This window comes from Mauremys reevesii, linkage group 20, assembly GCF_016161935.1.
Source record: "Mauremys reevesii isolate NIE-2019 linkage group 20, ASM1616193v1, whole genome shotgun sequence".
NCBI lineage: Eukaryota > Metazoa > Chordata > Testudines > Geoemydidae > Mauremys > Mauremys reevesii.
In genome coordinates this window covers 3,804,698-3,814,799 of record NC_052642.1, presented here as the reverse complement: position 1 = coordinate 3,814,799, position 10,102 = coordinate 3,804,698, and the positions used below count along the sequence as shown (strand labels likewise).

General features: G+C 45.5%; 1 long non-coding RNA gene across 2 annotated transcripts; it reads left to right on the top strand.

Annotated features, from left to right (window-relative positions):
• The first annotated feature begins 2,769 nt into the window (after positions 1-2,769).
• On the top strand, positions 2,770-3,613 carry LOC120387576. 2 transcript variants are annotated; one of them, XR_005590234.1, is made up of 2 exons: positions 2,770-2,903; positions 2,981-3,613. It is a non-coding gene; the product is annotated as an uncharacterized LOC120387576 (long non-coding RNA). The 2 variants fall into 2 exon arrangements; XR_005590233.1 differs by having other exon boundaries at positions 2,978-3,613.
• The last annotated feature ends 6,489 nt before the right edge of the window (positions 3,614-10,102 follow it).

The window sequence follows — 10,102 nt, the reverse complement described above, 5'->3', positions numbered from 1 at the left end:
CAATGGCCAACGTTGCATACGACTAGCAGCTAATGGGGGAATGCCTGTGTAGGGTCCAAAAATTGACGTCAGAGGTCGATGGTCTGTGAGAAGAGTAAACTTTTGCCCAAACAGGTACTGATGAAACTTCCGAATTCCAAAAACAATTCCTAATGCCTCACGTTCGATTTGGGCGTAGTTAGTTTCTGCTTTGCTTAGAGTGCGTGAAGCAAAAGCAATAGGTCTCTCTTCTCCCGAAGGCATAATATGTGACACGACTGCTCCCACTCCATAAGGGGAGGCATCGCAGGCCAATTGCAGGGGTAAGGATGGATCAAAGTGCGTTAGAACTTCAGAATTTAGCAATGCATCCTTAGCTTTGTTAAATGCAACATCACAGGCTTCAGTCCACTTCCAGGCCTTGTTCTGCCCAAGGAGCTCATGAAGTGGTTTTAGCAGTGTGGCTAACTGTGAGATGAACTTTCCATAATAGTTCAGTAGTCCTAGAAACGAGCGCAGCTGGCTTACATTTCGAGGTGGGGGAGCCTCCACAATAGCTTTAACTTTTGCAGGGGCCTTATGAAGACCTGCAGAATCAATGATGTGTCCCAAATATTCAACAGAGGGCTTGAAGAATTCACACTTGTCTTTGCGAATTTGTAGGCCATACTCTTCCAGTCTTTGTAGGGTAGCCTCTAAATTCTTTAAGTGATCCTCTTCATTTCTTCCAGTGACCAGGATATCATCCAGATAGCACTGAACTCCTGACAAGCCACACAAGATCTGGTCCATAGCCCTCTGGAACAGGGCAGGAGCAGACGTTATTCCGAAGGATAGGCGACAGTATCGATAAAGCCCCTTATGAGTCACAATAGTCAACAGCTCTTGGGACTTTTCATTGACGTGCATCTGTAAATATGCTTGACTCGGATCAATCTTACTGAACTTTTGTCCCCCAGCCAGGCCTGCGAAGAGGTCATCGATGCGGGGAAGCGGGTATTGCTCTGCACACAACACTGGGTTGACATTGACTTTAAAATCACCGCAAATCCGGAGAGAGCCATCTTTCTTCACTATTGGAACAATAGGAGTGGCCCATGAGCTATGGGTAACTGGTATTAGGACTCCATTGGTGACCAGGCGCTCCAGGTCTGCTTCAACTTTTGGCCTGATGGCATATGGCACAGTTCGGGCTTTCAGATATTTTGGTGGACTGTCAGGTTTAATGTTCAATGTCACAGTGATTCCCTTCATACTTCCCAAATCATTTCCAAAAACAGCAGCATATTTCCTTAGTATAGGGGTTAGACTGGTTTCTTCTTTAGTCATCCGGTGCACTTCTGCCCAGTTCAGTTGAATCTTCCCAAGTCAAGACCTACCCATTAAGGCTGGGTAGTTACCTCTCACCACAAACAGTGGCAATTTAGCAGCCTGTCCATTGAGCTCCACCTTAACATCAATAGTGCCCAACATGGGCACAGCTTCTCCGATATCGTCTTCAGAACAGTTTTTGTTGCCTTAAGCGGAAGATGCTGTAGCTTTTCTTTATACACAGTCTCGGAGACCAGCGAGACGGCTGCATCGGTGTCCAGTTCCATGCGTATAGGTTTGCCATCCAACAACGGGGTTACCCAGTGTTCATGTGAGCCCACTGCCAAAGACAAAACATGCAGTGGCACTTCCTCTTGCGATGAGGTGTCACCTTGATCATCCTGGGTCTGCTCTAGGGTATGCAGGGTTCCTCTTTTTGTCGGCCAGACCACAGGCCTCTTTTTTTCTTTTGTTTACAGGCACACTCTGTGTGTCCCTTTTTGCCACAGTGTCGACACACCAGGTCCTTACACCAGCATTCTAATGACTGGTGACCCGGCTTACCACAGCGGTAACATTCTTGACTCTGCACAGTTTTGTGGGTTGGTTCTTGTGACACTTTTTGCACCCTAGGGGATGCAACGATGTATTGAGCCTCCCTTGTAGCCAGTTCCATGGAGACAGCAATATCAACAGCCTTCTGTAATGTAAGCTGAGCCTCTGTCAGTAGGCGCTTCCGTATAGCTTTACTGTAGAAGCCACACACTAACCTGTCACGCAGGGCATCATTTAACATCTCTTTAAATTGACAGTGTTCTGCTAGCTTTTTAAAAATTGCTACAAATTGTACAACAGTTTCATCTTCCTTTTGGTCTCTTTTGTGGAACCTATATTTTTCAGCAATTACCAGTGGTTTGGGGGAGAAATGAGACCCCAGGATTTCCACAATGTCACTGTAAGGTTTAGTTGCTGGCTTAACAGGGTGTAGTAAGCTGCGTAGCAGGGAGTAGGTTTTAGCCCCTACAACACTTAAGAATATTGGCACCTTCTTCGCTTCTGTAATGTCATTTGCAATACCAAAAAGCTCAAAACGCTCAGTATACACATGCCACTGCTCTATATTCTCATGAAAAGGTTCTAGTGGCCTGGTCAGAGTAGCCATGATTTTTAGTTTCACTTTCACAGTCAGTGCAAACAAGCAGTTTGTTTGTTTGTTTGTTCTTTACCTTGACTTCTACTTCCTTTTGTTACTGGAGCAGCACCGGGATCCCATCCATCGTCGCCACTTGTTATATCCTTGGGGGCAGCCAGTTTAGGAAGAAATCACTTGAGGCCAGACAGCAGACAGCTAACAAAACCACCATTTTATTTACAGACACAGAGCTCACCCAACCAGCCGAAGCTGGCTGGGCTATCCCCTAATAATCTAACTCAGTTGCCATAGGAACAAAAACCATGACAACCAAATACACAACAAATTCTATAGCTTCATGCAACAGAAAATCCTTCCCCGCCTCACCACGGCTGGGGCTGGAGGGCTGTGCTGTGCCAAGGTGCTCCAAGGCAGTGTCAATACCTATTTCTCATTAAAAGGGTTTATGGCAGCGGAGGAAGTGAGCTTTGCAACTTAACTTTCCCCTTACATTGTGACTGTAAATCCAATGTAAAAACATGTCTGTTTTATCAGCAGCTTCGGGCATGGCAGCCTTGAGGGGTGCCCCCTTCACACCTGCAGAACATGGGATCCTGATGAGCAGGAGAAAGAAGAGGACCACGGAGGATATGTAGCAATCTCTGCCTGCAAGCCCGTGCTGCATCGGGCTGTGAACATGACTGACAGCCTGGAGAAGGAAAGAGAGGACAGGAGAGGCCCAGGAGTCCCAGCAGGAGAAGGAGAGGGAAATGCACCAGGACATAATGGGTGTTCTCAGGCAGCAAACCCAAATGCTGCAAACCCTGGCTGACCTACAGGTCCAAAATCCCAGACTCTCTCCACCCTTGGAGAACTCCATGGTCACTGCTCCTCACGCTCCCCAACTTTCCACATGGCATCCCTGGGTGAAGCCTTACCCCTACCACTCTGTGCTTTGTGACAGCAAGGGAAGCCATGGCGTCACATACACCAGCCATGGTTCTCACAGGTCGGTGTATGTATAGCCACAACAGACTGTTTGTGCACTGAAATGGACAGAAATGTTTACTTCCTTTCTCAGTTTAAATTGTCACCCCGTTAAGTGATGTTAAAAATTTGTAAAACTCTGTCTGTGAGGGCTTTTGCTCTATCTCTGCTCACTCAGTAAAGCTCTATTTTTGGACAATCAAATGCATAGGAGTAGTCAAAGCAAATGCACAGAATTCATAGCTCCAGGAAAATACCCAGCATATTTATAAATGTACAGCAAGCATGAGGCAATTCTTAGCAGCACCTATGGCTCCAGGCCCAGAGAACACTGCAGCAGAGAGCTCTCCTGCGCTGACTGGTCGAGTGCTCTTTCAAAGCCTCTCTCCATTGCATAGTTTCCACATGGGGCTCTTGTAACAGCCCTTGTGTCCGACCTGGCAGCAGGTTTTCACCTTTTGTCCTTATGCAGGACACAAAAGGCAGCTATAACCATTGGGATGTCTTTCTCACTGTGATCCACTCTAGAGAGTAATCACCCCCAGTACCCTTTCAGTCTGCCAAAAGTGCATCCAAGTGTCATTCTGCACATGCTGAGCCCATAGTTGAATCTTCCCTTGGTGCTGTTGAGGTGGCCTGTGTATGGTCACATGGGACAGGGGAACAAGATGTAGGCTGGGTCCCCTGAATCAGTTGGCATTTCAATAGTGCCCATGGTAATCCTCTGGTCAGGAAAGAACGTCCCTGCTTGTAGCTTGCTGAATAGTCCTTTGTTCTTAAAGATGCTAGTGTCACGCACCTTCCCTGACCAGCTCACACGGATATTGGTGAAGTGTCCCTCGTGATTGACCAATGCTGGCATAACTATGGAAAAGTAGCCCATTCACTTGATGTGCTCTGGGCAAAGGTGTGCTGGTGCCAAATCGGGATACATGTGCCATCTATTGTCCCACTGCAGTTCAAGAACCCTATTGCTGTAGACCCAGCCACTCTTTCCTGTACTTTGACAAGAATCAAAGGCCTGTGTAGCAGGAGATGGTTAATGGCCCTACACACGTGATGCTCTGTACCTCAGGGAAACACCCCACACTCTCATAGATTGTAGGGCTGGAAGGGATCTCGAGAGGTCATCAAGTCCAGTCCCCTGCCCGCATGGTAGGACCAAATACTGTCTAGACCATCCCTGATAGCCATTTATTTAACCTACTTTTAAATTTCTCCAGAGATGGAGATTCCGCAACCTCCCTAGGCAATTTATTCCAGTGTTTAACCACCCTGACAGTTAGGAACTTTTTCCTAATGTCCAACCTAAACCTCCCTTGCTGCAGTTTAAGCCCATTGCTTCTTGTTCTATTCTTAGAGGCTAAGATGAACAAGTTTTCTCTCTCCTCCTTATGACACCCTTTTAGATACCTGAAAACTGCTCTCAGTCTTCTCTTTTCCAAACTAAACAAACCCAATTCTTTCAGCTTTCCTTCATAGGTCATGTTCTCAAGACCTTTAATCATTCTTGTTGCGCTTCTCTGGACCCTCTCCAATTTCTCCATCTTTCTTGAAATGTGGTGCCCAGAACTGGACACAATATTCCAGTTGAGGCCTAACCATGCAGAGTAGAGTGGGAGAATGACTTCTCATGACTTGCTCACAACAAACCTGTTAATGCATCCCAGAATCACGTTTGCTTTTTTTGCAACAGCATCACACTGACTCATATTTAGCTTGTGGTCCACTATAACCCCTAGATTTTTCTGCCATACTCCTTCCTAGACAGTCTTTTCCCATTCTGTATGTGTGAAACTGATTGTTCCTTCCTAAGTGGAGCACTTTGCATTTGTCTTTATTAAACTTCATCCTGTTTACCTCAGACCATTTCTCCAATTTGTCAGGGTCATAATTCAAAATGATCTGATCTCCCAAAGCAGTTGCAGTCCCTCCCAGATTGGTATCATCTGCAAACTTAATAAGCGTACTTTCTATGCCAATTGTTGATGAAGATAGTGAACAGAGCCCGTCCCAAAACAGACCTCTGCCGAACCCCACTTGTTATACCTTTCCAGCAGGATTGGGAACCATTAATAACTACTCTCTGAGTATGGTTATCCAGCCAGTTATTCACCCACTTTATAGTAGCCCCACTTAAGTTGTATTTGCCTAGTTTATTGATAAGAATATCATGCGAGACCGTATCAAATGCCTTACTAAAGTCTAGGTATACCACATCCACCGCTTCTCCCTCATCCGCAAGACTCGTTATCCTATCAAAGAAAGCGATCAGATTGGTTTGACACGATTTGTTCTTTACAAATCCATGCTGGCTATTCCCTATCACTGTACCACCTTCCAAGTGTTTGCAGATGATTTCCTTCATTACTTGCTCCATTATCTTCCCTGGCACGGAAGTTAAACTAACTGGTCTGTAGTTCCCTGGGTTGTTTTTATTTCCCTTTTTATAGATGGGCACTATATTTGCACTTTTCCAGTCTTCTGGAATCTCTCCCGTCTCCCATGATTTTCCGAAGATAATAGCTAGAGGCTCAGATACCTCCTCTATCAGCTCCTTGAGTATTCTAGGATACATTTCATCAGGCCCTAGTGACTTGCAGGCATCTAACTTTTCTAAGAGATTTTTAACTTGTTCTTTTTTTATTTTATCTTCCAAACCTACCCCCTTCCCATTAGCATTCATTATGTTAGGCATTCCTTCAGACTTCTCGGTGAAGACCGAAACAAAGAAGTCATTAAGCATCTCTGCCATTTCCAAGTTTCCTGGTACTGTTTCTCCCTCCTCACTGAGCAGTGGGCCTACCCTGTCCTTGGTCTTCCTCTTGCTTCTAATGTATTGATAAAAAGTCTTCTTGTTTCCCTTTGTTCCTGTAGCTAGTTTGAGCTCATTTTGTGCCTTTGCCTTTCTAATCTTGCCCCTGCATTCCTGTGTTGTTTGCCTATATTCATCCTTTGTAATCTGTCCTAGTTTCCGTTTTTTATGACTCTTTTTTAGTTTTTAGATCATGCAAGATCTCGTGGTTAAGCCAAGCTGGTCTTTTGCCACATTTTCTATCTTTCCTACCCAGCGGAATAGCTTGCTTTTGGGCTCTTAATAGTGTCCCTTTGAAAAACTGCCAACTCTCCTCAGTTGTTTTTTCCCTCAGTCTTGATTCCCATGGGACCTTACCTATCAGCTCTCTGAGCTTACCAAAATCTGCCTTCCTGAAATCCGTTGTCTCTATTTTGCTGTACTCCCTTCTACCCTTCCTTAGAATTGTGAACTCTTGTGATTTCATGATCACTTTCACCCAAGCTGCCTTCTACTTTCAAATTTTGTGAGTTCCTCCCTATTTGTTAAAAATCAAATCTAGAACAGCTTCCCCTAGTAGCTTTTTCAACCTTCTGAAATAAAAAGTTGTCTGCAATGCAGTCCAAGAAATTATTGGATAGTCTGGGCCCCTCTGTGTTATTTTCCCAAGATATATCTGGATAGTTGAAGTCCCCCATCACCACCAAATCTCGGGCTTTGGATGATTTTGTTAGTTGTTTTTAAAAAAAGCCTCTTCCATCTGGTTAGGTGGCCTGTAGTAGACTCCTAGCATGACATCACCCTTGTTTTTTACCCCTTTTAGCCTAACTCAGACACGCTCAACACTTCCGTCTCCTATGTCCATCTCCACCTCAGTCCAAGTGTGGACATTTTTAATATATAAGGCAACACCTCCTCCCTTTTTCCCCTGTCTGTCCTTCCTGAGCAAGCTGTACCCATCCACACCAACACTCCAATCATGTGTATTATCCCACCAAGTTTCAGTGATGCCAACAATGTGAAAGTTGTATTTATTTATTAGCACTTCCAGTTCTTCCTGCTTATTACCCATACTTCTTGCAATTGTATATAGGCATCTAAGATCCTGATTTGATCTTGCTTCCCAGTTTTGCCCTGACCCTTTCTCTCTGCCATTATAGCCCACGCTCCCTCCTATTTCTGACTCATCTCCTAGGTCTCCATGTTCTCCACTTACCTGTGGGCTTTGCTCACCTGTCCCTGTCGAACCATGTTCATCTTTATAAAATGATTGTGTGTATCCAATGCAAAGTTTGTCATGTTGGGTGTCTTCGGAAGGCTCATGATGCACTGAGCATTGTTGTTATAGTGATGTTATAGTAATTGTTACAGTAATGTTATAGTAAGGTTATAGGTTATAATTTCATATATGTAGTTATGAGGCTGAAAATGTATTCTCATGGCTTAAAGAAAGCCCAGGCAAAAACTCTCCAAGAGCAGAGGGGCAGTTCACACCTCATCAGGGCATGGATGGGACAAACCCAGCCCAGCCTCACAGAAACAAAGGACAGGGGCCTAGGCCGTAACAAAAGAATCTGTTGGACTCTCGAGGGAGTCACCCCCCTTCCTTTGGGCAGTTTGGAAGTGCAATGAGGTAATTGCACCTGACTCTGAAGGGGGGGAAGCTAAGAGGGAAGAAAGAACATGATAAAAGGGAGAGATATTTGCCATGTTCTCTCTCTTCCACCTACATCTATCAGACGCCACCACCAAGTGACTGAAGTGCTGATCAAAGGGGAGAGGCTGGCTGAAGAGCAACCAGCCAGCCTCTGATGAGGAGAATCTAAATTTGTAAGGGCATCGAAAGTGTTAAGATCAGCTTAGAATGCATTTTGCTTTTGTTTCATTGGACCAAATCTGACTTGTTATGTTTTCACTTATAATCACTTAAAATCTGTCTTTACATCCCATCCAACTCCCATAATTTTCTGTTTGTTTGTTCTACCTGAAACAGTGCATTTGGTTTGAAACGTGTCAGAGACTCCCCTTGGGATAACAATTCAGGTACATCACAAGCCCCCTGGGCCCACATATAAATTTGTTTGTTAAATTGATGAACTCATAAGCTTGCAGCATCCAGTGGGCATAACTGGACACTGCAAGACGGAGGTTCCTAGGGTTGTGTCTGAGACGGGAGATATTGGCTAGTGTCATTCAGTTGCACAATCCAAGGAGCAGCTTACATGCCAGAGGCTGTGTGTGAACAGCCCCGGAGTGGGGTTCTCACAGCAGAGCTGGGTAAGGCTGGCTCCCAGAGTTGAGGATTGGAGTGACCTAGCAGATCACTGGTCCAGATAACACCAGGGGGGAACATCACAATGTGCCACCTGTTGTCCCACTGCAGTTCAAGAACCCCATTTCTGTAGATCCAGCCACTCTTTCCTGTACTTTGCCAAAAATCAAAGGCCTGTGTAGCAGGAGATGATTAATGGCCCTACACACTTGCATGACAATGATCCCCACTGGGGATTTTCCGGCTCCAAAATGATTTTCCACTGACCAGCAGCAATCTGGTGTTGCAAGCTTCCAGAGTGCAGTCATCACTTACTTCTCAACTGTCAGTCCAGCTGTCAGTTCGGTGTCCCTGTACTGGAGGGCTGCAGTGTGCCTGGCACACAGATCCAGGCATGTGGCCTTTCACATCTGAAAGTTCTGCAGCTACTACTCATCAACCCAAACCTGCCTTAGGATGCAATCCCACCAGTCAGTGCTCATTTCACAGGCCCAGAAGCAGCACTCCCCTCTCTGCAGCTGTGTGATGACCAACAACCTTGAATTGTTTTTCACTATGTCCCTCAGCAAACTGTCCTAGAAGAAATCACCATGTCCCCTGTTGTTGCACTACTTCCTGCAGATCTGCAGGAGATTTGTGTGTCCTGTATTTACAGCATTCATGTGAATAGTGCAGAGCTCTGCAGGCTCCATGCTTAGCAAACACTAAACCGGCTTGTGGGATTTAAAAAAAAAAAAAGACATGAAAATTATGGGATTTGGATGGGATGGAGAAAGCTGCATGCTGGGAACTTGAACCCTTGTTCCCAGAGGTCGCTGGCCAAGACATTTCTATCCCACAACATATTGGGAAAATTTCCCAGAAGAAATTATGCTGGACAGTAACACGTCCATTGCACTTTACATTGACAGAAGCACTCCTAGTGAGTACACGCAGGGCCGACCCTAGCAGCCAAGAATGCATGCACCTGAGCAATATGCAAACTTCAGCAGCTGTACACTGACATAACTTGCATCAACCCTAGTTTATAATGTAGACATGACCTGAATGGGCTGAGGGGATGAGCAGCGATCATGACAATAGTGTGTGCCTGGTCACCCTATCCCTATAACAAACAGCTACAGTAAGTCTCAGCTCCTGTTACTCCCCATTGGGAATGGGCTAACACCCTGCCCTTCTCATCTGCACTGGGGCCTGCAGGAGGGAGACGGGGACCCCTAAGCAGAGCACAGACCAACATGTGCAAATCAGACTCCTTCCAGGGGCTAGCCCAGGGGTAGGCAACCTATGGCACGTGTGCCGAAGGCGGCACGTGAGCTGATTTTCAGTGGCACTCACACTGCCCGGGTCCTGGCCACCGGTCCGGGGAGCTCTGCATTTGAATTTAATTTTAAATGAAGCTTCTTAAACATTTTAAAAACCTTATTTACTTTATATACAACAATTGTTTAGTTCTATATTATACACTTATAGAAAGAGACCTTCTAAAAACGTTAACATGTATTACTGGCACAGGAAACCTTAAATCTGAGTGAATAAATGAAGACTCGGCACAGCCCTTCTGAAAGGTTGCTGACCTCTGGGCTAGCCACAGCTCCTGAGCCATGGAGCAGGGAATTCTGCCTGC